General features: G+C 38.5%; 1 protein-coding gene across 4 annotated transcripts in view; it reads right to left on the minus strand.

Annotated features, from left to right (window-relative positions):
* The window catches only part of CDK14 (cyclin dependent kinase 14), a 329,864-nt gene that overhangs the window by 37,358 nt on the left and 266,137 nt on the right, over positions 1–26,369 (minus strand). Inside the window, exon 15 of one of the 4 annotated variants that reach the window (XM_076331549.1) lies at positions 4,259–4,279. The exons of the other annotated variants lie outside the window; for them this stretch is intronic. The gene's annotated coding sequence lies outside the window, so the exon portion shown is untranslated. Of the gene's footprint in view, positions 1–4,258; positions 4,280–26,369 lie in introns of those variants that run through there. 4 annotated transcript variants of the gene reach the window in all.

Here is a 26,369-nt window from a genome sequence, read left to right on the forward strand (position 1 = left end):
TCTCTAAATAAAAACTATGGAGCCTTGTTAGCCAACAACTGAGCGTGAAATCACGACATTGCAATCCCCTACTCTAAGAGTCAATCCATTTTTTTCATTACAGATTTGTACGCTAGGGTCAACAAGAAGAAAAAAGCACATGGAGCAAAATGGATATAACAGCGGAGAATTACAAAATCTCTTCCAAGCTGTAAGCTTATTTTCATTATAATGATGTACAGTTTGTAAAAAATATGCTCTTGATATAGTTTTTTAATAAAAATGAAGAAAACCTAGTGGTTAATATTGTCCTTTGAATGCTAGCTTACATTAGACCGGACACAACAAAGTGATCTGTACAGCCTGCACTGACGTATCTTAGTAGTACAATCCACTTGACATTCAAAAGGTTTACTATTCCTTTTAAAAAATGCCATCATTTTACATTAAGCAGAGAGTGAATGTAACTGACAGGTTTAAATTGCTAAATTTTCTGGATGTTATTTTCATTGCATTAATTAGTAGGAAGGAGGATTAGATAAAGGCATGGAGCTAAGCTGGTATATTTTAGCTTGAGAATCAGGGCCAATCTGCTCCACAACACAGTTGTTACTCTGACCCATTTCCAACAAGTTTTTAGCTTAGTAGTATACACTAGACTACCCATTTTCCTGAACCATGCTGAAAAGCCTGAAGATAGATCCAAACATACCTGAAGTTATTGGTAATGCAAAGGTGGTCACCACAGACTGCTACCAGTTTTACTAAGCAAGTTTTACCCTGAACACTTTTTTGATGGCAGGGTAGCAATCCCTAACATGAAGCCTGATGATAAATCAGGATAATTTGATAACAGAAATAAAGTCCATACTTACATTTTAAAAACCTTATTTTTGCATAATTAAACATTTGTCTGAAATAATATTTTTCTCCTGTACTTGAAGAGAACCATCACTATGTACCATCGAAGACCCTTACTTCCAGGAATTATTCTTGCAATAAGCCAAATAGTGTCAGATGTGAACCTATTTCAGAGCAGCTACGTTACAATGTGAGTTGAACCTCATATGCCTGTACACTCTTGGTGGAGAATCACTGTTACTTAATAATACTAATACGAAATAATGGCCTTGATTTGGAGGACAGTCATCACAGAGGGATTTAGAGCAGTGTTAAATATAATCCTACAGACCATTTTACCCTATTCAAGTTGTTTGCTAAAAGTCCTAAGGTCAAATTCTCTCCTGATATAAACACCCTTGAAAATGGTGACTTTACTATAGGTCTATATTGTTAAACTATTTCTTCTACTGGAAGAACATCCACTCACTTGTCCAAAGAAAGTCACCCATCTCACTGCTGGGTGGGAATTTGCCTCTTCATTTGTAACTTCAGTTCTCGGTCTATCCTTCTCTCCTAAATCCCAAACAAACCCTCTGTCCTCCACCTCTGTCCTACAGAGTTCAAAAAGCCAAAATACTTTACCAAGACTGAAAAAAAAATGTTGCTTTATAACCTACAGAGGACTGAAGTGTTTATATATTTAAAATGGCTTTTGCAAACCCAACTGTTCTCCGTGTCTGCGGTAAATAGGAGACGTGACTACGGACTTGAATCGCAGCAGGAGCAGCCAAGCTTGGAAAGACTTTCTTGATGTCTAACAGTAAGGACAGCAAAGCTCTGGAACAGGCTGCCCGGGGGAGGTGGTGGAATGGTTATTATTGGATGTTTTTAAAAACAGGTTAGTCAAACATCTGTCAGAATGACACAGATACAGCTGATCCTGCCTTGGGGAAGGCAGGATAGACTAGATGACCTCTCGAGGCTCTTCCTGCCCTATTTTCTATGATTCAGTGATTCAGCACATAGCTTTGGAACACCCTGGGGCTTGATTCTTTTCTCACCTCATGTTATTTTTAAACTGGTGCAACTTCACTGACTTCAGCAGAGCCTTTCCTCCCTGTCCTGCAGTAAGTGTGAGAAGGATCAGAACTCGCATTTCTTACACAAATGGAGACTGGGTCTACCCTCCCACTGTGCTGCACAGCTGATTTACTGAGATGACTTTTTTTACCTCTTTAAAGCAGGCTATATCAGTGATTTAATTCAATCCTTGTATTATTTTAGTAAAAATCTGAGTCCCATTATATGCAGCAAAGGCAAAAAAAATTTTGAGTAGAAACATTCTTTGCAATTTTCAGCAACTGCCAACTTTTTCTCCCAATGCATTTCTCTTTGTGTACAGAGACAGAGCTCAATACTGAGAAAAAGTCCACTTCAAGCAAGGAGGAGGAAAGAAAACGGGATAACCAATACTACATTACTTAGCTGTACCTCAGAAACAAGGACACAATATACCTCAGAAGCAAGGACACAATACACTACAGTTGGCTGCAACATGTTGTAGACAGGGTATTCAAAAAATATTATAGACTGGGGACAGGTTTAGCATGAGAGCTAATAAGCATGGGAGCTAATCACATTCCCATCTATCAATCTCCAAGGACAAAGAAATAGATAAAATATGTCAGAAGCCCCCGAAGCTACACAGAATCTAGAATACTACTTATTTGAAAATGTCAAAGCTATCCACATACTGCATGCAGTTAGCAGATTACACAGAGCTGCAAATAGCCAGAGAATCCATAGTCTGTGCCACAGTGAGTGAAATACTGTTACATTGCGCTAGCTCCAAACAAGAGAGGAACCACAGAAAATACAGTCCATGCTCCCTAATTTGTTCTTTGGCCATCATTATCATCCATAGATGTTACATATCCAGGGATGTCACCACTTCTCTTGTGGCATTTCTGTATATATATAATACCTCAAAAGTCTTTTCTGCTCATTTGATTTTGTTTTTAATGGATAATAAATTGTCTCCTCTTATTCTTTGAGTGTGAATGACATTCAACACCAAGTAATAAACTATGCTTTTCATATATTTCATCTAATCCAAAATAATAATAAAAAATAGAGAAATGGTTCTTGCAAATTCACTGTCTTCAAAAAAGATTGACTATATGTATCTGTACATGCAGCCAGATTTTCACATCCAGAAAATTTACAGGAACGAAGATTTTAAAACCCATCAGTGTTAGACTTCACCCAAAACGTGCTGCTCAGGACTCTAGCACTTTCTGAGACTTCTAGCAGATCCTTTCTTCTGATTAGTTTCAAAGTGGTCACTCCCTTTCTGTTCTCCCACATCCCAGGAACAGCTTATGCAGAACTTCATAAAAAAGATGGTGAAGATACAAATGGAAAAATCTCATAGGCTGATAACTCCAGTGGTAATTGAACCTGGCATATTTCCTCTATTCTGGTCTAACTGGGATTTGAATATTTGTTTCCCTCAAGTAAAGGTTGTGAAATCCCCTGAAACACAAAACTATGATGAAAAGGTCCCTAGTGTGCAAAAGAGATTTCATTTACCCATGCAGTGCTTTGAGATTTGATTCTTCACTTAAGAGTACTTGATTTCCTTGGGATGATGAAAGATTGTATAAAACCCAAAGGAACATGGAAAGGTTTAACTCCCACTTCTGGATTCCTTCCACTAAGAAAATTATATCTGCAGATTTGGTGGGGGATGGGGGGTGTCAGTCCTTGGCTTGAGGACCAGTGAAAAATTAGTGAATGGTTTCAAGATGTGTTCAAGAACATAGTTTATCTATACTCAGAGAAACAATCTTTTGAACCCCTTTAATGCCAAGTCACTCAGACAAACCTATACAGTAAGTTTCATGTGACAGTAAACTATGCATCCTTGTCTTTTAAGAAGTTCTCTGTCAAGCACCCTCCACAGTATGTCGGATACATGTCTTCTCTGCTTCTGAATTTGAGAGGCTGTTTTGCCCTGTTCCTTTGGTAAGGCGTACTCTGCATCCGAGTTTATCACAAGGTCATTTTCCTTTCTATGCCTTTTTTTCTCGTTATATTTGCTTATCTCTAATAGATTCTGCCCTTTCGTGATGGGTGATGGTAATCAGATATAGCTGCATGGTATCATGTTAGTTCCCACACGCCAGCTCATTTTGAACTACCCAGCTCTTCCATAAATGAATGCATCTTCACTTGAATGGGATCTTTCTTTTAGTTGCCTTCCCCCCCCCGCCCCCAGCAATGCTCTGTGCATAACTGGCAAGGCTACTCCTCAGTCTGAGTACCAAGTATTCTGGGTATTTTCTGGGGGAAAACCCCCGAACTTACCTGAAGCATCTTGAATTTGAAAGCTTTTTAGGATTATCTTACTGGTCAGCTGCCCATCACATATACTCAGAGGTAAAGACTGGAATATCTGCAATAATAAAGACTAGAGGTAATGGAGTGGATATCTTTCTAATTGTGACCCTTCGTAATGAGTTAATCAGAGGTATGCTTGTGTACTCTGTTTTTACTCGAGCTTTGTACACATCTTCCTCTGTTACTGGCTTATGGTTCCTGAACCTTTCTAAAATGGCCTCACTCACTCTTTCTGGTTCAGAAGATCAAGTCCAACATAGTTAAAACAGTGAATACAGCCTGTTTAACATAGCAGTTAAAACAGTCTGGGCTACCTTGTCTTCTATAGATACAAGGACGTTTCTGACAGCGTTCTCAAGAAATGGACCAAATTCTTTCCCTTGGCCACCCCTCCTGCTCATCATAGCAGTTCTTCTTTGCATCAGTGTAGAGGCCTGGATCTTGACTCCTTTCATTGAAGGAGATGAGGAAGTGAGTAAAGTCTTTACATCGGGGACCTAGAAGCAGTATTTTCTAGCCCAAAAAAGTGCTTCATTTGGTTAGATTTTTGTTGCACTGTTCAAATAATTAGAGTTAAGAAAGTTCAATAAATGCTAGTTATTTACTTCTGTCTCAGTTTTCAGTTCTTCATAATAATGTGAATTCTATCAATAATATGCATTCATGGGGTTGTCTGCAATTGTGCATTAATTAACATTTCTCCTAAAGCAATATTCTTTTCATCTACATGCTATTTTCCTATCTGTCTGCATAAGGCACCTAGAATTTCTTATAAGATATAGCAATTCAATAATTACTCAAGACTCCCACCTACAAATTAATGTTTGGAGCATTCAAGTATCATTGAACAGGCAAGAATGAATCCTGAATGGTAAAGCCAGCCACTTACCCGAATAAAAGCAGATTTTATGCAGAGGGGGGTAGCAGTCTGCAAAGCTGAACACATGGCCTGAAATCTTTGCGTGAAAGAATATTATTTAATATATGATTGTATGGTACTTAGCATAACTGAACTTAGCCTTGTTCTGAGCTAGGGGAGCCACATCTTAAGATAAACGTAAAATAATGAGATTGCTCTTCCATAGTACAGAGAACACATTCCTAAAGAAAGCCCAACAGTTCCAGAGGCAAAAATGTGGCAAATTTTTAAATACTGTGACGTCAAAACCTTATTCTCCACTTCAGGCAAGTGACCAGCCACATTCTGCAGATCATGAAGAACATCCTAAGAAGAACGAATAACAAAGTTGACAGCCAATACAAGCACTGATCATCATGACATAGTAACTATCAAGAAAAGAAAACATGAGATTGAATTGGATCAAGTAGTAGTTGATAGCATAAAGATGACAACTTATTATCATGTAAATGTTGTGGCTGGAGGCAAGTTAATAATAGTCATGTCTGTGTAAGTCATTAGGATTTCTTTGTAGTAGCCCTGTAAATTATACATGGCCTGCTTTTAAGGAAATCACCTTTTTGCACTCCTGTAGATTTTATGCCAAATAAAAAAGCAAGGAAGCAAGCAGAATTATTCTTGCTTACGGAACAATTTTAAGAAATTTGAAGGAGTCTTATCATTTGAAAAAAAAAAAAAAACCCACCACATTACATCAAAATGAATTAATGCAGTCCAAAGTCATGATAGTCCAGTCTGTCCTCTTGCACCTCAAAAGGCACGCTTTACCTAATGGCTACTGGGGAGGGCTGGGAAGCTCCTTAATAAACACATTTACACACATTTTGGTGTATGCCTGGTATTAGCCAAGTTCTTAAGAATCTCACTAAATTAAGACATCTGTAGGGATGATATGCAAAGCTGTCAGAGTACAGTATAGCCCATATTAAAAAATGCTAATGGGTATTAACCCACATGAATTAATAAATAATTAACATGCAACAATGTCTTCACATTTAAAGAAGACATTTTCAAATCTTTCAATCCACTCGGATTAGATTACAATCTTTTGAGCAAGCAGTTTTTTCAGCAACCCCAGCCAGAAACCCTTTCTTATTTCCAGGACATCAGGTTTTTCCTATCTGATTCAAGATTATTATCACCATTTAAAAATAAATTACCCAGCAAAATTATTTTAATGTAACCAAGTATTAGAAGATAATTTTTCAGTTAAGAGTTCAGGAAAATCTGATTGACAGAGTATGTGTGACAAGGCTACAAATCCAGCTTTAAAGCTCCTATGACCGAGTGAAAATCATGCTGACCCAGTACAACCTAAGTCTGTTGTTTCAAATCTGATCAAAAAAATCTGATGGGTTAACCTTGAACCAGCAGGCTTTATGGTGATTCCCCAGTAACCACCATGGAGCCATTGTACTCTCCATAAATGAGATCAGGTGTCCATTCTTGACCCAGATCAAATTTGTGCTGCTGGGAAAGCAGGAGTGCACAGACCCCATCTCAATGACTGTGGAACCACAGCCTAATTGTAGTAAATGCTGGAAAATCTCTACATGCAATAAACATACAGAACCTCTAACAGAGTGAAATTCATGCAAAAATACGTTAAAGCCCTTGAAATAATTAAGAAATCTATTTCCTAGAATAACAGACTTCCAGTGCTTTGAAAGACAAAACATAGTAGAAAGGAACTCAGATAAAATCACAGTTCTGCCATATGTATTTTCTTTATGCCAAATAAAAATCAATTTCACAAAATAGGAAAGGTCTATTTAGAAAAAAAAAGAAAGGAAATGTCTAATCTCAGAGGTGGCCTAATTTAACATATTTTGGAGGGATTTCTAATGACTTCGCTACTCTGTCAGCAGGAAAGTAGAATACAACTTTCACCATTAGAATATGACTGACCATATGCACGCACTCAAGGCAAGGCTAACATGTGGTGTTCCCCCTCTTCCAGGCCGAGGTACGTTCCCATACCTCAAGAAACAGAATAGAGCAAATCTTGACTTCAGTATAAAACCTAAATAAATGGCTGCGCTTACAGAATCTTTACAGAGGTCAGCTGGGACACAAATGCTATCACTTCATGACAAAGAGCATGGGTAATGCATTTCTGTAGATCTGACTACAACTTCCCAGCAGATGATCCTTTGGCTGGTGATTCCAAATAGCTCTGGATTCACTTGACATGCACCAAGCATGCTACTGACTATCACTCAAAAGGAGGAAGAGCTACCAGTTAAATGCAACTCTGTGGTTCAAGAGACTCCCTGCTCAGATTATTTTCTCCTTTGGCACAGGATTTGACTCATAGTCTTAAATTTTTTATTACCCAGTGAAGTTCACTGTAAGAGAAACAACTAATGAAACAAAAAAAAAAAACCCAAAGCAAACACTTTTTCCTCCCTTAAATCAAAACCACTGTGCCAGCCTGGAATCCCCTCATGACAATGCAAGCCCAAGACAATGTCATAGTTGCTTACGATAAATCACAGAAAATGAAATTAATATTTCATAAATGGGGAAGCAGAAGTCTGACAGGAAACCAAGGTTCTGCCAGGATGTAATTCCAAAACACGCCAGAATAAGCAACCAGAATACAAATAAAATTGTGCAACTCTTTTGATGACCTTTTGGTGGCCCATCTAAGTCACCTGCAGAACTGTGTGAAAGGAGCGTGGGAAACTTTTTTAAAAATGATCACTGATCCATTTCCTACCTGCTGTGTCATTTCTCAATGACTGTACGTGGACTTGCAAGAGGAGCTTATACTTAAAAGTTGAAGCCCAATTCTACAGCTTACAGCTTTCCAAGTGGAAAGGCAAGTCCATGGCAACACACGTGATACCAGTCTGCATGCATGCATACCTGGTCACAAGCTCTTCTCATTTTCCTTCAGTTGTACCCCATTGCTCTTGCTCAAAATTTCACACAATTTCCAAGGATTTGTTTTCTCCATCATATCACCGGTGCTGCAGTTTGCACTTCATACACACATAGTAGCTCTAGCAACTTTACAAAGTTGCATCTTCTAACATTATGAGCCGGCACTGCTTCTTTCAACAATTTTTGCCCAGTGAATAATTAGCCACTGTACAAGCATGGTGAGTCACCATAACTGCCCTATCGTCACTGTCATAAAAAGAAATGACCATTCCTGTATTAATATTCAACAGTTGATAAGGATAGCTTTTGATATATTCTTAAATTTTACTTTGTGTAATACTATAAAAACCTGGAATTTAGATTTGTTTTTAAAAGAATTTTTGCATTCCAGTTATAAAAGAAGTCTTTCATTTTAAATTTTGTTTTCAACAACTCACTCCCTGTTTACAAAAATGCCCTGCTTAAAGCGCATTAAAATAGTGAATCAGAAAATGGATGCTCTAATGTTCTTTCTAAATAAATTAAAAAAAATAAAAGAAAATGTAATAAAAAGATAAAGCCTTCATAGAGAATTGCAGCAATTATATCTCCACAGCTACAATATAACCCAAAACTTTGCAAAGGCTTTGATTATTGAACCATGGCTGAAGTGAATAATTTGGCTTTCACTAAGAAAACAAGCACATTCATTCTCACCACAATGGAGAGAGGCAGTTTTAATTAAACCTTATCAAAAGATGAATAAAGAATAAACTCAAAACCCATTCCACAGGACTCTATTTTCATCTGTTTAGTTTAAGCTTGCCATGTTCATGCAATAATTAACCACTGTCCAAGGAATGCCGGAGTTGTGTTAATGTTGGTAAAGATTTAATTAGTTCAATTATCTGGAGAGTATTGAAGGCTCAGCACAGTACCAATTTCTTCAGGCTTTATACATACCTCAGATCAAAATATATTAAACTGAAATATAAGTGAACAAAGAAAACTTACTATTTTACTTCAGCTACTGAATGAGTGTGTGTTTAATAATTTTATTACCCTCATTTTAAAAAGAGGTTTCAGAAATAGAGCATGTAAGCTGCAACTTACCTATTCTTCCAGATCAACTCGTTTTTGTTTTTTTTTTAACCTAGGTCAGCTTATAAACATATTCTAAACAAAATTACGTTTACTTTAGAAAAGAAAACCCAATACTTCTTTACACAGGAAAAAGTACAGTTCCTTTTACATTCCCTCCCCCCCCCCCCCCGCCTACATATTTTACGTCTTTCATGGAAAGTGAGGCATTTAGAAAGCATTGAAAGCAGTGACACAGACAACTGTTTCAATCTGTCAGACAGCACGGACAGACAGTAGGGATCACTTCAGAAAATAGAGCGGCCCCCCAGCGGCCTGACCTTCCTGGTGGGAAAGCGAACATAGCGCGGTGCTTGACAAGCTCGCCAACAAAGGAGTATATTTAGTTCCCCCAAATTCTGACACGCTTCTCACAGGAAAAACGCAAACCAGGATGAGGCATCGTTGACTACTGCTAACAAAGGGTAATTTCCAATTGGAGATTGGAAACAAAAAGGAAGAGATGAAAAGTGAAAACATTACTTGACTACATGCAGACTAAGTGCTGGAGTGAGCCTGGTTCCTATTTTTTAAAGCTGTTCAACTCCATATTAGATGCTATTCGAGATGCGAGCCCTCTGGATCTGTATGTGCAGCTCCTGCTGCCTTCAGTGGGAACAGAGCCCAGGAATGGGAGCATTAAAAGATCTCCCTCTTTGTGTTACTAAAATATTATCATTAGCTGTTCTTTAGAAGGGATGTTTGAATAAACCACATTCATTTTCCTGTAAGGTTTAAATGACATGTTTATTATTGCCGCGGTCCTTTCTTTGTTTTCCCAGCACTGTGTTTTGGAGTATGAGTTCTTTATAACCAGTGAAAGCTGCACAAAGATGGCCAGCATGTGAGGAAGTCACATGAGTTTATTTCCTTGAGGAGGTAAGAACTGTAGGAGGATGTTATCATTTTCTTACGAAGCAATAAAAACTTACGAGTTAATATAAAAGTAGCTGTTATGAAATTGCATACTGCATTATACCCAGGTTGGATTCAAGCTGTCTATTTGTCTCTGTAGGGAGTCAAACTACTTTACGGATAGCACTGCTATGCTTCCCAGCAGTAAATACCATTTGGTAAATAAGCCTCATAACACAACGTACCTTATTTTCTACTACTCGCATCAGTTGGAAAAATGTAAACACTCTAAGGCATAAACTAAACTAATAAAAGAAGGTGTGAACTGCACATTGAGTGCCAGCCGATGCCTCAGTGCAGCTCCCATTTCGGCCAAAATTTGATCTCCCCTTCCAGTTTTCTCTAGGGTGGAAGAGAAAGGGAGATGCTAAAATTCATTCAGGCTTTCCTTGAGTCCAGATGGCAGATAATGCTCAGCAAGCAACCGGATACAGCACATTTTCCATCAACCACCTCCCCTTTCTGGCACTTGATTTTTTAGTTGCATCAACACTGTGAAGACCGGAGGTGCCCTGGTGCCCTATAGCCCATCCCTTGCAGACTTGCTTCTGCCTGGTGTTTCTGTGAGGTTTTATGACAAGCATGTGGGAGCAAACAAGGCTAACAGATGATTAAGTATTTAATGATTCACATTTATCATAGCTGAACAAAAACTAAGCTGAAACACCAATGTCCATCTCTGAGTGAGCATAAGGAAGCATCTGAGGCTAAAAAAACCCCACAAACAAGTCACAGCATGTACAACTGAGAACGAAATTTCATCGTATGTGTAGTCATTTATTAATACGAAAAGGATTGTAATTTTTTTCCTTAATTATAACTATTAAACAACTGCAGAGTGAACACAAATATATCCATACAGATATATCCAACCTCCTATTCTTCGGTATCTTAGAAATTGCTTCATGTGCTTTCCCAGAATTGGACCAAGCCTTAAAGATAGTACTCATTTTTATTATCAAAAATTCAAACTATATTCAAGCAAGGACTTTGCTGTCCCGTACACTCACAAAGCATGACAGGGAAACATACGTTACTTTACAATGACTATTAGCTACAAAGCTGACGAGAAAATGAGGTAACTAAATATGTACAGATATATTTATAGAATAAATTTTATACTATTATATAAACTATTTCCACAAGTAACGTGATCTTTACTGTGATCCACATAAGTAATTAAATATTACCTAAAATCATTACAACTAAGGCAATCACACAAAAATTACAGCAACAAAAAGCAAAAGCCATCTATTTCAGGTGCTATACTGTTAGATGGCCTATTTGGTCCCTAAATATTAATTATATCGCTGAGATGATGCACTTTCTCCCATGTGAAAACCTTGGAAGGTGGTAGTACACACTATAAGTGGATAGTGATTTCAAGGAGGAGTAATTTGCTTGCCAACACTTTTAAATAGGTTTTGTTTTTGAAACACAAATCACTTATTTTATCTGGGAAAGTTCTAGGAATGGACTGGGTCTGCTACAGATTATCGACAAAAGAGGTTTCGTTTGGGGCTTCTGGCTCATCTCTCAGGAGAAAAAAAAATCACAAAGTGCAGAAGAGATCTTAGTAGAGGCACAATCCTTTATCCCAACTAAATTTTAAAACACTGTTTTTAGTTGGCAGGAAACTGTCTATTTGCTTAACAAAGAACTGTTTTGGAGGAGGCAGCAAAAATTTGGCTGCCATAAGCCTGAAGGGTATCTGATTTTCCTGCTCTCTCAACTTTGAGAACATAATTCTCTTGTTTTTCCCCTACTCTGAAAACATTTTGTGATATATGAGTTTGGCTGAGAAGTATCAGGGAATTTTGTCTACACCAAAAAAGGAACTTTAGGGTATTTTGTGCAGATAATGAAAAGAACTTGTTCAGTTTTGCAGCGTAAGTCATTTTTACCACACAAATTCCCTGCTTTTGTGTTAGCAAAGAGGAATACTTTGAGTCTTTCGGTTTAGAAGATCTTCAAACAGACAATAGTGTGTAAACAATCCCAAAGTACGTAACTTTACTAGAACAACCTCCAGTCTGTGAGCAAGGGCTTCAGAAAGGCCCCTTCATCAGATTTCCTTCTGCTCTTCACCCTGAACAAAGCCTTGGCTGACAATACCGAAATCTCCTCCTTTCTTCGGATTAAACCCCCTTTGCAGGAGAAGTATGCAAATGCTATACGTGTTTCCCTTGCTGAGGCTACTCTAACCCAGCTATCTTTTCACTGTCTATTTTACTCCAGCAGACCATCCTACCGGCTGACAGGGAGACCAGCCTTCCAATTCAATATCTTTCACAACACTGACAGTTGGATGCTGGGGCCTGCCATGAACTCTAAAAGGAGCTCATTTAGTCATAATTAACTATTCCCCGCATATTTCCTAAGGTATGGTAATTGTGCTAAAAGCCAACAAGTGAAGCATTCATTCTGGTTTTCTTTTCAACTTTTATTTTTCCACAGTCTCTTTCTCCCCCTCCCTCCTTAAAAAAAAAAAAAAAAAAAAAAAAAAAAATCTTTTCTTTCTTTCTTCTCCTCCTCCCTGGAAACATTTAGAGTAAAGAAAAGGAATGACGGTGGAGATAGGGAGCTGCAGAAAACTGTGATGTAGGCAGTTCAAAAGGCAAAGTCTGCCATACAATACAGGACCCCATGGCAGCACTGAGCTATTCAACTGGGTAAAACAAAGAAAAATGAAATGAGTAGAATAAAGCTATGTCATTAATACAGAATGATGGACATCCTATTTGGGTAACAAGGAGTCATGAATATACATTTCTAATTCCTTAGATATGGTGATAAGTGATCTCTGTTTCCATTAGCACCAGAGTATATGTATTTGACCAACCTAAAATCTTCAAAAGTTATGCAGATGTAATGCACTTTACACACTACTTGTCCCCCCTCCCCACAACACACGCACAGACCGAGTCCTACTGCACGCAGTGGGGGTTCTCACAGGAATAAGGTATGATGGATCCAGCCCTATATACAGACCACGTTTACTGCTGTTGAGATGGAAAGCCTTGGGAAGCTGACATGGATTATTTACCTTAAAAGGCAAAATGTGACCTCATGTCTGCCCTTATCTGTTTTCTGGTTTAGGTTAAATGAAGGAAGGGCTGACAGCAGTCTCCATTTACTTACTGACTTTGCATCTGCTGGAATTCTGTTGCCTTTCAGAAAGTTTGGGACTTACAGGTTACCTATCCATCATAAATGCGCTAGTCCCTATACAAAAGCAAGTGACAACAAAGCTAAATGTCTTCACATTCCAATCTCCTTCCCACTTGGATGTGCACCAAGAGCAAAGAAATCACCGGCTTTTGCAAAGAATCCACGACAGGGCTGAGCTGTCGGGGTGTGTTGGGGGGATGTTAACATGGCAAATTCAGCAACTGTGCCAAAAGGGCCAAACACAGGACTGAGGTTCCTTATTATTATACAGCATTTTTCCAGTGCCACAAAATGTGGTACAAGAACAAGGTGAGTAAAATCCGTGATCTACAGAATTTACATTCTAGGTTTCAGGTGTAATATAAGAAATAAAGTTAATAAAGAAAGAGATAAAGGAGAGAGGGGCCAAAGTTTCAGACAACAAGGTCATGAACAACTCATTTTACTTATGTTCACATATTAATGATTCTGGTTTCACTTTTTAGTAGCATCCACCTACTTTTAGCACATACCCTTATACTACATTTGCTTTAAACTTGTAGAATAGTTTAGAATAAAAAGACTTTGCAATTTTTTTTTTCTTCAAACACTAGAGTACAACCACCTTTTAAAGAATGAATCTTAGTGTTAAAAAGTAAGCTGGGTAAAATGCCTCTAAAATCCTTTCCCCCTCCCTTTATTTCTAGACTATACCAAGTTCGTGGATCAATGTGGTTTGTAATGGCAGGCAAAAACACACTAAGAGCCAAGCTGACAAGCTGTTGCTGGAAATCCTAATGGAAAGTAATTGCATATGGTATTCAAATCAAGATGATCAACTATTTTATCATCATGGTCTGGGATTTTTGTTTTCTTAGGGGAGGTTTAGGGGGGGTGTTGTTTGTTCAGCTTCTGTGCATTGTTGTGATCACAACACACAGTGGATTAATAACAGAAATTCAGACCATCCAGTAAAAGCTTCTCTCAATAAATAGGAGCTGAAAATTCTGATGCTTTCGCAATGTTAGCAAGAAACTATGCTTGTTTTCATGCAAATAAAATACATGAGAAACACCAAATAGAGAAGCAGCTTTGCAGATTTCACCTGGTGGAGCTCCTGCTTTTTTGCCCGCAGTGTTCTAGCTGCTCTCGAGCAGCATTGCTTCCTACAGTCCTGCAGCTGGAGATGTGTTTTCCATCTCTTACGCTTCTTTAAGGAGCCATGCATTCAGACTGAGTTGCCTACTCTCTGCGTTCCACAGTAACTCACAGAAAGAGAATTAGATTTCTAAACCACTCTTCTCCACTGAGGCACATTTCAAACATCTTTCTAAATCCCCAGGTGTGCTGCAGTTTCTCTACCCGGCATTTAGGAGTCTGGCAGAAGGAGAGATGACTATGTCCTGCTGTCTGGTGACATAAGCAATGCTGTGACTTAGTAACACTCCTACTTTTGATATCCCACAAGCTGGTACAGTAGTTTCCCAGAAAACTGTGAGGTTTGGAGATGATTTTGGGGAGTGAGGAGTACAGCCTACACAAGAGAGCAAGTCCAGGACTTGAAAATTCAGAAAGTCTCAGCTTTTAAGTTCTCTGAGGAAATATGGTAAGGGTTAATGATCCAAAAGCAATGCTCCATCTGCTAAGAAAATCAAAATCAAGACTTACGCATAAAGTTCCTGGTCAAGGATTTTGACAGGGTCAGGTCAAGAAATCTTCAATGTGCCTCAATCTATCTAAACATACCTCCTAAAAGATTTAGTAATATATGTAAATAGCTTGTGGGATATTTAATGTAGGGGTAGGACTTAGTAAAAAAAAAAAAAGAAAAAGAAAAAAGTGGCAAGGCAAAGTCTTAGAAAAGGATTTTGAGAGAGAGATATCAGTTTACTGCAGCCCACGGTTAACAACACAGATGGAAAAGAAGATTAAAAAGTGAATGATATCAAAGTCAAGAACTACAGGCACACACTAAAAAAATTACATGGCCCAATCCTAGGTTCAACTTACGGATTGTTTTATACTGCCCTATTTAATTTTAAATATAATACATAAAACAAAAGTTGAAATGTTACTGATTGAACCACATTTCATCAACAGCTGCTCACGTTACATAGAGTTGTTTAGATGACCTCAGGCCTCACTGGATTTTTCCAACACTCTCTACACATCCACCCCCCAAAAAAAGACATAGGCAATTCATACAGCAAGTGTTTTTACACTCAAGTAATGATAAAAGGAGTCACTGACACGGAATATGGACCACGTGTTAGAGCTTCTTCCCAGCTGAAAAGTGATTCACAAAGGTGGGTAACTTTGCAGGATGCACACTAGCAAGTTCCGGTAATTTCTCAGAAATTTGGGGGAGAAAAGAAAAGATGTACAAATCACATGATGAATATGCGATTCTCCCACTCACTGCTCCTGCCTAATCTTCCATAGAGAGTCAAGGAACAAAACAGGATTCACTTAGGATAGAAAGTCAGGATTTGAGTGAATGAAAACAACTGCAGGAATAATAAGTTTGAGGGACAGTAAGGCATTTACTAATTCCTTCCTGGCTACTATTCTTCTTTTGGATTATGAAGTTCCTAGAAGCTAAGAAAACACTGAGTCAGTTTTGAAAAAACAGAAGTTGTCTGATTAAAAAAAAGAAATGAGGAGTAATGGTTAAATTCTTTCTTTGGTTTCAGGCTACACTTCTTTTACTTGCCAGAAAATATAGATATGTGGGAAATACTGGTTGTTTAACTATTTTTTTCTAATTCTGAGTGATAACTTCTTTGGTCATCAACCTAGGACACGCACAGGTCACTAACCTGTGTCACACACAGTCCTAGGAAAGAGCTTATCTGCACTTGCCTGACTTCCTAGCCAAAACATCCTTCTGCTTGTGTCCAAGCAGCTGCTGCCAGATGCAGACAGACACTATAGCCACCACAGGTCCCTCAAATATATCTCAGGGTTAAAGTCTAGCAGGTCTGTCCAGTGCTTACTGATCCTTGTCTTTACTCCATTGAGCTAATGGACTTAGAAGTTTCCCAGACAGCTTGCTCTCTTTTCCCAATAGAAGTCTAAATTTCAAACTCCATTCAAATAATTTAAACGTGTATCACTTCCCCAAACAAAGCACCAGAGCAGACATTGAGTAATGAATACTTTCTGAACTTTTCAAACTCATTTCCTTTTTTTTACTTAAATAGTAGTTGGGCATCTGGAGAGCTACCCAAGGTGGGAAGAATTCTCTCATGGGATCTGCATAGAGAATATTTTTATTCCGATATTCTGCTCTCTTTATTGAACTTCGCAAAAGACTGAGCCTGTGCATTCATTAGTGCAGACTACAGCAGCCAATATTCACAGTGCCTATCTGAAAGAACTTTGCACTAAGAAGTTATCTGAAAGGTAAAGAATGCCTGTGTTTACAGTGCTTTAGTAACTCTTCTTTTTGGCAAACTAGCAGACTGTTAATGCCGAGCTTTTTATATGAAATACAACACAGAAAACACTCATCTGTAAGTCTCTGTACAAATATTTTGATTAAGAAAGTCCTTTTTAAAAATCTGATTCTGATTCACATTAGGTGGAGAAAGGGAAATTCAACAGCCTGTGGTTATTCAATAAAGCAAACGCTGGCTACTCCATTACCAACTTTAAAACTTTGATGGATGGAAGAAAATTAAAGCTGAAAAAAAATCATCAAGGATCTGAACACTAAGTAAACATTCCTCACCATTCAACCAAGAGACTGCTTAAGCATGAGCTGCAAACTTCTGAGAGAAGTAAATGTTTAATATATAAAAGACAAAATTCCTTAACAAGAAGAGAGATAGTTTGCAAAACAGTTCTTCAGGAACAGCTTGCAGCCTTTAAATCTCATTTACTCAGCCTGAGATGGTATTGTTGTGTCTACGTTAGTTTTGATAAGGGAGCCAGCGCTTACTCCCATTGAAGTCTATGGCATTCTCCCATTGTCTTCAGGAGGAGCAGAGCTAGACTCAAAGCCTCACTAAGATACCACGACAAAAGACTCTGGAAGGTACCATGATCCCATCTTATTTTCTTAACATTTCGGAAAAAAACTATGGGGGAAAATAATCTATGCGGTTCATTTTTACTGATATGCAATATGCCTTTTATATGAAAATACAGACCAGTGAAGCAAATGAATGGTTAGCAACATTAATAGCCAGGGGCTAGCTAAACTGCCTGGGATGAAGAGTTTGCCTGCAATTTTACCACTACAGAATGTCTCAGAGAAGGCTAAGCATTTTGTAATGCTGATATTTTATATAAGCATTCTTTAAGTCCATGACAGGCAGCAGACCCAGTAGTCTTCATTTCAGATTAAATTTTATACACTAAACCTAAACGCTTTATTTATTTTTAAATCCATACTTTCTAAGGGTATGTAGTTTTTCCTGGAAATGAAATTATATCATGCAACTGAAATTGCATTCTGATTTTATGCAGTCTGACTAAGCATTAAAAATGAGCTCTGTTATAATTCAACTTGCAACAGAAACACGTCTCATTACAACAGCAGCTTGCAAAAAACCCCCAACCCCACTGCATCCAGAAAACAAAACACTGCCCCGTGTTAATAATGAATGCAGCTCATATCTACCACGTTCTGTTAAATTGCTAAAATTGCCCAGATAAACCATTTGAGAGTATGTCAGGTTTAATTAATACAACATGACCTGATCATTTCCACAGTTGGGAAGAAAGAAGTTGGCATTCTTTAAATCCAGAGCTCAACCTGGAGATTATGCTAAGTTGCTTCATTCATAGTCCACACTCCTCCGCACATGTCAGGAGGACAGCATTTGTCCCCTCTAGTGATAAACAAATTATACATGAAATCAATTCCACTTCACAATAATTTTCCCTATTGGGTATTATCTTTCCTCCTCTGCTCCCTCCAGTTAAGCTTGCATCCTGTAACTTGCTAATGAGCTGGGGGCTTTCTGTTCCAGGTGGCACCCCCTGCCTCGAAGTCATGACATTTCCCATTTCGAATGCTGCTGGCATTTTTCGACAGCTCCTGCTAACTAGCCTTTTTGACCTGCACTAAGAGGAACTCATCTGATCGAATCCTCTAACCTGCCAATCATGCCAGCAAATGATCTTCACAGTCACTCCCAAGGCAGGAGGGGGGAAAAAAAGGGAGAGCAAGAGAGAAAGCTAGCGAGAGAGTGATAGAGTAGGCAAGCAGGCAGCTTCTGCAGCTACCTAATGAGAGTACTTTAAGTCTCTGAGGCAGCTGAAACATTGAAAAACTGGTGGGAAAATTAGGACAGAACTGAATGCCTGGTGCTGTAATTACTGATTTCTTTCCACCCTGATATCATTTTGAGAGCAATACCTCCGAGATGTGCCATTTTCTGAAGAACACAAGTTAATTTTACCATGTAAATAGAAAACAGATATATTTTTCCCTGCCACCATCAATATGCAAACCTCATAATTCTGCTCTGCCAAATGGCGTTCTTTACAGAATTAATTAGGAGCTGTAAGCTCGTTAAATGAGTGTCTTCACCTAGGGATGATTATGAGTATTTTTTTTTGTTGTTGATGCAAGCCATAAATACCATTTTTAACCTAATATAAATGCTGGCAACATTTACACCTCTGTATTTACAAGTGTCTGCACACCAATACATAAAACAACAAATACAGTATCTACATAGTCTAGATATGACTTTGTGTGCTGAAACCAAGCAGAGTTATGATAATGACTCAGTTGTTTTGATTTTGTTCATTTTATGATGTGACAAATTACTTACTGTTGAATCTTTCAAGCACACAATGACAGATTTAATTGTGTAGTTTTCTTTGCCTTCAGATAACTAGTTTTGTTCTTAATCAAACTTAGCAAGTGGACTGTAAGCTAACTAAATATTAATATACATGCAATGCACATACTGAACAAGAGAGGTATTAAAAGCAATTGTACAATAAAAATTTCAGAGAGAAAACTTAAATAAAAAGCTTATACCATGATATTACATGCTGTGACTGCATTGTTACAATATACATGCCAGAAAACATAATGCACAATCAGTCCTTATATTAATGTCAGAAGACAGTTAGAGAAATGGCTGTACAGAATTAATAGCTAGGTACTGATGGCAGAGAATGATCACCCAAAATTACTAATTCAAAATACATATATGCTCCAAAACAACATTAATAATTTATAACAAGACCACAAAATTATGGAAATACCCAATTCTGCTTCTGCTTCTTAAAACATCTGAAAATACTGTTTCAATGTTATTCTTCTGTATTACATATTTTTATTGGAGAATTTAGTATTTTCTCCTGAATTTTTTTGGCCTTTCCTCCTCAGACTTTTCCTAGCAATTTAACAATAGGAGCATGCGGGAAACCCATCCACACTCACCCCGGCTTACAGGGCAGAATAAATTAATGTGTTTTTATTAACTGAGTTGTAAACGATTGCTGCATTTTTAGGCAAGAATCTCCCCACAACTAGGAGTATTCAGTGCACATTTACTTTAGTGGCTGTTGCCTTCAGAGCCAATTTTGCAGTGGTTGGTTTAGTTTCTTTGTTTTGTAGAGAATCAGGCAATGTAAACTACAGGCTCAAAATAGCAACACAAAGCTCGCTCTCCACGGAAACAATTCTGGTATATCGCATTACTAAAATTCATTTTTTGTTTACAATTTGGCTGAAAGTAAAATGTTCTGTTAATTCTGAATGCTGCAAATGATGCCTGAGAGGCGATGCCTCTCATTAGCTTTGCTGTCTCTCTGGGTTACAGGCCATGTGTCAGCACTGGAAGCCTCTGCTTTGTCTGGAAACCTCAGTTTCTCCCCTTCAGTGGTTCCACTTTTCCTCTTAGACAAAGCCTAACTGAGGAGTCACGTGAGGAAATAATCCTAAAGGAGAGGTGACTGTCCATGGGAGAATACGGAGAGTTTAGACCCGCTTTTGCCTCCCTCCCAGTCATTGTCATTTATACATTGTCCTCTCCGCATTCAAATGTCATCCCAGACTATCAGCCCACTGCAACTCAAACGGCCTTTCATGCCTAGACACTTCTTAAAGCATCAACGGACCACAAAGACCATCTAGTGGGAATCGCTTGCTATCCTGATATTAATAATACAATACAGTGCACTCATGGCACAGAGGATTCCACCTTCCGTCTCCTAAATTTAAGAACAAACAAACTGGAAAGACAGATAAACAGCGCTGCAACTGAGCACATGCATTCATGCAAATATCACTAATATCTTTCCTACAGCATAAGCGACTGTTAAATTAAAAACCTCTACACTAAAAATTATTTGAAAATGAATCTTCACAGTGCTGAAGGCAAGTTATCATGCATTAGAAATGAACTGAAAATAGGCTCCAGACTATGCAATGGTACAAGAAAATATGATATTGTCCCTTGACAAAAGTTCATCCGTAATAGTAGTAATGCTTTGTTTTTCTCCTGCCAACTCTGCAGCTGATTTGGCCATTAAACATTGCAACTTAAAAAAAAATAATGCCAGTAAGTATGTAGCCCCTAATTTCACAGAGAATAACATGGAGTATATAATTGCAAAGAAGACATCAATCTCTCCTAGCCATGGAGATTTGAAATACTTGTCCTACCAAGCACAGTAGGTAATAATAAATGTGAAGTCCTCCTCTCTCTGTCCTGCTTCCTTTCTTTTCCTCTTCTTCCTTCATCCCTAAAGAAACTCCCAAACTACCTCTCCTCCCAGAATCCTGTCCATGATTTTAGAAATCCTGCTGATGCTTACTTATTTCCAGGCATAGATGCTGTCCTGGTCTTTCAGTCTACAGATTGCACAGGCTCTCAGCACCGGTGTTCAGCTGGCTTAGCAAGACCGCAAGGTGGCCTTCACTGATTCACTTTCCATACCTCTGTGCATTAAGGTTACCAACTCTGAACAAGGCTTTTTATTATGAAAGGCACGAGACTGCATATTCCACTACTTATACTGAGTGCAATTAAGTGAGAGTGCATTTCATATGACAGCAGACAAGGTGAGCTATTACAGTACTGACACAGGAACACCACTGAACATATTTTCAAGTCCCACCAACTCCCTGATCAGGTGGTGGGTTCCCTTTACAGTGGCATACTGGGGGACCTGATAGACTTCTATAGGGATGGTTGCTCCATCCTCAGTCACCACGTGTCACTTAAGGGAGATGGGGGGTTTATATGAAGACAGCCTTGCACTGGCCAGCTATTTGCTCAGTCCATTTCACCCTCTGCACAGAGTCTACTGAATACAGTGGGCTTTTCTTTATGGCTGAACAGAGGGCAAAATTCAGTCTATAACTCTCACTTTAGAGTACTAGGAATAAGATAATAAATTCTTAGATATCAAGCAGAGAATGTAGTCCAATGCCTGGAGTTTTTCCCTTGTGTGTTAAATTTAGGGCATATTCTATCAGTGTGGTGATCTTATTCTTTAATATTAAGTAAAGCACAGCTGGAACAGTCTCATAAAACCATTATGTTGTTAACATACGAAAATAATGGCACTAAAAGTATTAGAGAGCCAAAAAAATATCTTGGATCCTGCTGTTATCTTTCACAGCTTAATACTAATTTAACATTTTACAAAATTGATGTTACAATTTCAACTCTGTTTAGTACTGTCATTACTGGACTCAAACCCAAATTGCTTTCAGCTGCCCACCACAACTGCATCTTATTAGCCTTTTCACGAAAGCCAATTTATGCAAATCCAGTATTAGTTAAATAATTAAACTGACTCTCAACACTCATGTATAGACATTGTCTGGCACTAAAAGAGGCAAGAGAAATTTAAACCTCCCATCTTCAGCACTTAGGCCTCCATCTTTTCAACTGCAGCAGCACAATGACTGTTTGTACACATCTATTTGAATCCATCTATTAAAAAAAAAGAAGTGCATTTAAAACATGAAACTGTTAACTACTATGCTTTTATAACTGCTTTTCTCTCCCAAGCCAGCTTTACACTGGATTTCAAGATCTTGCACCTATAAAGCACTATTGGCTACTTTCAGCTTTTGATTAAATCAACAATGACAAAATCTGGCTGACATACAGTAACTCAGTCCAGAATTTCTCTTTTATGCAGACCTTTTTCCACTGTAATTACTACAGTTTTATCCCCTGAAGCTGGAGAGATGAAGACTTAGAAGCACAGTATACGGTTTTCCACGGTGATTCAGCAGTGCTGGGACAGAGTAAATGCAGGGGAGTAGTGAATGAGAATGACTTTTCAATGCTGACTGCTGGACACGTACACTGCTGGATTATAGCTTCCCTGTGGCTCAACTACTAAAATTATGTTCCCACACAGCAGTGCTGAAGAGGCACTCTTACACAATTTGTAAATGTAAAACTGAAGATGACAAACAAAAATGAAACTATTTGGATGGGGATGCAACAGTCAGCTCTCTAGCTAGTGAAGAGAAAAAGGTAAATTTATGTAACGATTCTGTGCTGCTGAACATCCCTGGTCAGAAGCAACCAAATCAGTAAAGCTAGCACTTTTTGCTATTGTAGTGGTAACTGTCACCTATTCAGCTTTATTCTGTTTCACACAGCTGAGCTGACCCGAATGACGCCATCGTCCCTTCGATTGGCTGGGCTGGTGTCAGTTGCTGGCTTAAATGGACACAGAAGAAAGAACTCAGCATCCTGCGATTGAAATTCAGGATTGCTCAGATGCATGTGCGTGTGGTGAAGCAATACAAATAAAGACCACTTTTTGTTTTGCTCCAGTGAATTGTCAAAGAGATTTATAAAGCCAGGGGATCTCATTATGGTAATACAGGTTAAATACTTTAAAAGCATATGGTGTTACCATCCTGAATGAAGCTGTCCCTGCCGGCTCCGGGAAGCAGACAATAGGCCAGAAACACATCTCGTGTCTCTGGTCCACCAATGAGAACTGGGGATTATAAATCACCACGAGAAAACATCACATGCTATCTGGTATCAGGTAATGCCTTGTCTTTTCAATTACAATTTGACTCATCCTTCTCCAGAGAGGAACAAGCTCTAGCCATGTATTCCACTGGCCAAAGGAAAAAGCAGCTCTAGAGTTTCTTATGGTCCATTCATATCTCAATAAAATATCTGCAGAGATGGGTGAATACAATACACAACATTTCTCAACAGTATATGTAGAAGTGGGGAATGTTTCCACAGAGATGCTTCCTGCCCAGGGGAAACAAAGTATCAGTGAAAACCATCAGGCACAAAATAAAAATGTTTTGCTTTATCGCAAAGCTTTAAAGATGCTTGGATATGGCCAAAAGATTTCTTTCCTTTCTCCCCCAAAGGCCCTGTCTAATTCACTGCTGACAGATTCTTCTGTGTAAAATGGAGCTCATTACCACATATTTCCTTATTTTCTCCAGTAGGGAGCAGTCTCAAAATTGACCTTGGTAACTTCAAATGTCATCTCTTTCCCCATGGGCACTGAAATAATGTGTTGTCTCTCTCTTGGAGCCCATGACAATGACACAGTGTAGTCCACAAAGACCTATTAGTAGTCTGGGTCTGACAGGGATTATCTAGGTTTTCAGAAACATGTCCTAGGTTACTGCTATTTCAGGGATTTTTTTTGGATCTGTAAGCAGCTATGCTGCAGACAGGCAGCTGAAGCACTACAATATTTCAAAGACAGTAGAAATTCTCAGGGATGCACCAGTTTCTTCAGCTGCTGCTTGCAGCTATTTCTAAGGACAGCAGACAAGCTCTAACAAATGATGATAGAGCCATTTACAAAGTTACTGCCTTTAGCTCCTCTCCTTCACCAATCTGCCAGAAATTGCTGCTTCCAAAGTTGGCAGATGATGTTTGTCCATGTCGCAGCCACTCCTGGGCAAAGCCCAGTCTCTTTGCTTTCCAAAACCTAAAGAAAGGTGGATTTAATACAGTGGGTGCACTATTAGGGCAGTAACATCTGGCAAGCATGTGGAGAGAACAGCAGGAAGCGGTAATTTCTTAAATTATCACAGCAAGATTTGGCACAGCTTCTTTGTTGGCGCTCTCAATTTTATTTCCTATTCTACCCTGAAAAAAGGAAATTAGGAACACTTGGAAGGAAGGACCAGACACAAGACATAAGACTGGAATTTCCTTCAACACCATCGAGGTTCTGGAGGTGGTTGAAGATGGTTCCTTGTTTGGGTATTTTGTGCGTCTTCTAATAAATTCCTTTACAATGTATGAAAATATATAAAATATATAAAAAATAGAACCACTCCCCTCCAAACACGTCAGAGGATTTAGAGAGCAGCTATCTGCAAATTTTTCTCTTTCACAGCTTCCTGATGGATATTGGAATACTTCAAAATTCCAGCCCTTCCTAACTTCCCTACCACTTCTATATATCCATAAAGTCAATTGAAGAAGATGGGTAAAACACCTATGTACCTGCCTTGTCCAGGTGACAAGCTATAAGTATTTGTTTGCCTCTTTTTTTCATAATCTGATCTATTACCTTGCAATATTGGCACCTTTTAATTTTCCTTTATCCCCACTAGTTGTGATGTTATCCGACCATTATCTTTGACAATTTAACAGCTCATTCTGTTTTCCTCCATCCCTCTAACTCTACTCGTCTCACTTACCTGTTAACTTCATGGCCCTGGAGAGCTACTGTCATCTTTCTTTTTGCTTTTCATGCATCTTTTTGCTTCACTGAGCCTTGTGAATGGAGACTTTAACTGAATATCTCCTCATAAATACCCCTTCCTTAATGCTACTATCCTGCTTACTGCAACTCTAGTCTTCTGCTAGAGTAACTGACTCAGCTCCTAACTAATTCATTTTACTGACTGAACATTCGACTTGCCAGTCACCGCTCTATTGCTTAAAATCACAGCCACCTGCTATTCAGATTAAGCCTTCACCGGACCCCCTTTTCACATTATCAAAACTGCAGTCTTCTCTCCCAAATCCTTTCACTCTCCACACTGACTCTTATTTCCTCTTGCTTGGTGGTCTCTTCCCTTTAAAGGTTTCCACCCATCCTAACAATTCCTCACCCAGGTCCAGGTTCCATGTCCACATTTCTTGTGCCTCCCCTGCTATTCTAGTTTAATCTCATCAGTCCCCAGCTCTCTACATTGTACAAATAAGACGACTTCTGTTTGGTACTAATACTCTTCCAGTATTATCTGCTGCTCCCCATCTTATATCGCAAGTCAAATACTACAACCAGGAACTGATCTTTTATTGCACTGTAAGCTCCTAACACAACAAAGTCCCAAGCCACGACGGAAAACTGTAATCAATAATGTATACATGTCACAACTTAACATTTGTTAAGTGCCTCCAGATCTTATACAATGAAAGGTGCTATTCTGTGTTAAAGCTGTGGTTGAATAGCCACAACAGTACAGTGATGTACATCAAAGGTACACATGGCTCTCTCTTTCTGCTTACATATAAAATTTTAAAAAGTCATCTGTATCTGCTTAAAAAGATATTCAGTAAGAATGATCAAACAGTTCTCTTTTGTGCTATTTTACATGTTTGTTTGCAGACACAAACTTTCTGTTGCATATTGTATAAATGAAAAATTACATTCATTTGGAAGCAACACAAAGGAGATTCTGTACATGAGAAGTGAGATTCTGTATGTAAGCTTCCACACAAAAGGTCTTTAGCACAGATGGGCACATTCTAAATTTAAGATGGATGATATGTCACGTTAGAACAGACAAGGTTGAAGAGATGTCTGCAGGGACACAGCCCCAGGAAAAAGTAGGGATTAGCTTGTCAATAAAGATGTAAACAGACTGCTCTGGGGCAGCCTCATTTCTGACATCAGAAAACCTTAAATGGTTTGCTGGCAAAGAGCATGTGCAAAAATTGGGGCAGGCTGTCAAGACCGAAATATATTCATTTCAGTTTTTCAGTAGTTACTGCCTGTCAGGCAAACAGCCTCCATAACATTACAGGGTTAAAAAAAAAATTGCACATAAACATACAACAGTGAAACTGAATATAACTCATTAGAGAAAGTTATAACTCATATTGTAACAAGCAGACTTAGCTAAAGATAGACTTAATGAGAATATCAACTACATTTATGAGACTATACCTTTGAGTAGGTACATGAGCAGCATGTGCATTTATTTCAG

This window comes from Aptenodytes patagonicus, chromosome 2 (genome assembly GCF_965638725.1).
Source record: "Aptenodytes patagonicus chromosome 2, bAptPat1.pri.cur, whole genome shotgun sequence".
Taxonomy (NCBI): Eukaryota; Metazoa; Chordata; class Aves; order Sphenisciformes; family Spheniscidae; genus Aptenodytes; species Aptenodytes patagonicus.